This window comes from Scylla paramamosain, chromosome 31 (assembly GCF_035594125.1).
Source record: "Scylla paramamosain isolate STU-SP2022 chromosome 31, ASM3559412v1, whole genome shotgun sequence".
Classification (NCBI taxonomy): Eukaryota; Metazoa; Arthropoda; class Malacostraca; order Decapoda; family Portunidae; genus Scylla; species Scylla paramamosain.
In genome coordinates, this window is record NC_087181.1 from 5,729,386 (window position 1) to 5,732,326 (window position 2,941).

General features: G+C 43.5%; 1 long non-coding RNA gene across 1 annotated transcript in view; it reads right to left on the bottom strand.

Annotated features, from left to right (window-relative positions):
* Window positions 1–660: 660 nt before the first annotated feature.
* The window catches only part of LOC135116419 (uncharacterized), a 10,207-nt gene continuing 7,926 nt past the window's right edge, over window positions 661–2,941 (bottom strand). Inside the window, exon 2 of the long non-coding RNA XR_010276305.1 lies at window positions 661–766. This is a non-coding gene — a long non-coding RNA (uncharacterized LOC135116419). The remainder of the gene's footprint in view (window positions 767–2,941) is intronic.

Sequence of the window (2,941 nt, forward strand, 5' to 3'; positions counted from 1 at the left end):
ACTTCCCTTCTCTTCCAACCTACCAGGCAAAAGATAGAAAAAAAAATAATAAATAAAGAATTAAGGTGAGTGCATAGCACTTCCCTTGTCTCCTAACCTACCACGCAAAAAAAAAAAAAAAATAAAAAAAAAATAAATAAATAAAAATAAATAAATAAATAAATATAAATAAATAAAAACCTCCTTACCACCTCGGACCTCGGGAGAGCAAGGGAGGTGAGTGCACAGCACTTCCCTTCTCTCCTAAAGTCTACGGACTGCCAGACTAAAACGAATAAAATATAATAGGTATTAAAAATAATAATAAAAATAATAAAAAAAGTAAAAAAAAAAATAAATAAAACAAGAACAATAAAACTCCTAGTCGCACTTCAATAAAACTGACTGAGTCTGGCAATCAACAATAAACAATAAAAATAAAACAATACCAACTGACTGACCCTGACAACCCCAAAGACCACCACCCCACCTGGGAAGCACGGGAGGTGAGTGTGCAGCACCCTCCCTACCCTTCCCAGTCTCTCCCAGTTTGACTTTGACCTCCAATCTGACTCATCCTACCAACTCCAAAGAGCAACTCCAACTGTACAGACCACCACCACCACCACCCTTCTGATCTCGGCAAGGTGAGTGCGTAGCACTTCCCTGGACTGACCCTGACTGACTGACCCTGGCAACTCCAAAAACAACCAACCTGACTGACTTACAGATATGTAATCACCTAACTGACTGGCCCTGGGGAGCATGGGAGGTGAGTGTGCAGCACCTCCCTACACTTCCCAGTCTCCCAGTTTGACCTAACTCATCCTGGCAACTTCAAAGAACAACTCCAAATGTACAGACCAACAGTACCTCCTACTCTGTGTCCCACTCTGACCCTGATCCATACATCCCTACATCCTACCCTGTCCTGGCTAGGTGAGTGCGTAGCACTTCCCTACCACCTGCCTTACTGACCCTGGCAACCATAAAAACAACCAACCTGACTGACCTACAAATCTTACTGTAATCTGGCAACAGACCACCAAACTGACGGACTCTGGGGAGCATGGGAGGTGAGTGTGCAGCACCTCCCTACCCTTCCCAGTCTCCCAGTTTGACTTTGACCACCAATGTGACTCATCCTACCAACTCCAAATGTACAGACCACCACCACCACCCCTCTGATCTTGGCAAGGTGAGTGCGTAGCACTTCCCTTGACTGAGTGGGCCTGACTGACTGACCCCCGCAACTCCAAAAACAACCAACCTGACAAATGTTACAAATGTAACCTGGGGAGCATGGGAGGTGAGTGTGCAGCACCTTCCTACCGTTCCCTACCCTTCCCAAAATAAATGAAAAATAAAAAATAAATAAAAACAAAAAAATAAATAAAGTAAAAACAATAAATTCCTACTGCCTCTCAATAAAACTGACTGAGTCTGAGTCTAACCTAACCAATCTGACAAATGTTACAAATGTAACCTGGGGAGCATGGGAGGTGAGTGTGCAGCACCTCCCTACCCTTCCCTACCCTTCCCAAAATAAATGAAAAATAAATAAAAAAAAATAAATAAAAACAAAAATAAATAAAACAAAAACAATAAAACTCCTACTCCCCCCTCAATAAAATGACTGAGTCTGGCAATCAACAATAAATAATAAAAATAAAACAATACCAACCTGACTGACCCTGACAACTCCAAAGACCGCCACCCCACCTGGGAAGCACGGGAGGTGAGTGTGCAGCACCTCCCTACCCTCCCCAGCTTCCTAGTTTGACTTTGACCCCCAATCTGACTCATCCTAGCAACTCTAACTGTACCGACCACCACCAGTACTCCCCACCCTGATAACTGATCCTGGCAAGGTGAGTGCGTAGCACTTCCCGTGACTCCTCCTGGCAGCTCCAAAGACCCACCATCCTGACCGCCCCTGGGAAGCACGGGAGGTGAGTGTGCAGCACTTCCCTACACTTCCTAGTCTCCCAGTTTGACTTTGACCACCAATGTGACTCATCCTACCAACTCCAAATGTACACACCACCACCACCACCCCTCTGATCTTGGCAAGGTGAGTGCGTAGCACTACCCTTGTTTGATTGGGCCTGACTGACTGACCCCGGCAACTCCAAAAACAACCAACCTGACTGATGTTACAAATGTAACCTGGGGAGCATGGGAGGTGAGTGTGCAGCACCTCCCTACCCTTCCCAGTCTTCCACCAAACTTACTTGAATTATGACTGGGGAGCAAGGGAGGTGAGTGTGCAGTACCTCCTACTATCCCCACTCTGAATACCCTATCACCAACCAATTCAGGCCACCAAACTGTCTTAGAAGAACAAGAACAGGAAGCAACGCCATCAGAGGAAGAAGAAGCAACAGCAGCAGCATTACCGCCATCAGAGGAAGAAAACAAGAAAAAGGAGCAAAGAAAAAGAATTACCACCACTGTTATCGGGGGAAGAAACAGCAGCGTCACCGCCATCAGAGGAAGAAACATATATATGTAAACTACGACTGGTCAAACTTTCTGTGGCACCAGGCTAAGTTCGACCTGTGATGGGCTGTGTTTAGATTTTAGTTTTGTTCTTTCATATAGCGTGGTATTTAAGAAGCTCAAAAACACAATACTCGCTTTCCATGCATTTTGGCGTTCTGGTACTTAACATTGTAAAAACTCAAAATAAACATTTTTAGGAATGTTGTTCTGTTTCTCCATGTAAAGTGCTCTTCAAGCATTTTCTACGTAATAAGCTCAGGAACACTTGTAATATCGTTGTAATATCGTTTCCTACGAAAAAAAAAAAAAAAAACGTTTTCGGTAATGTTATTCTGTTTCTTAATAAATGGTGCTTCCATGCATTTTTGTGTTTTCGCAAGTAGCTCAAAAACACACGAAAGACTTTTTTTTCTTTAAAGACACTGAAAACACTTTTTTTTTTTTTTGGTTATTTCCA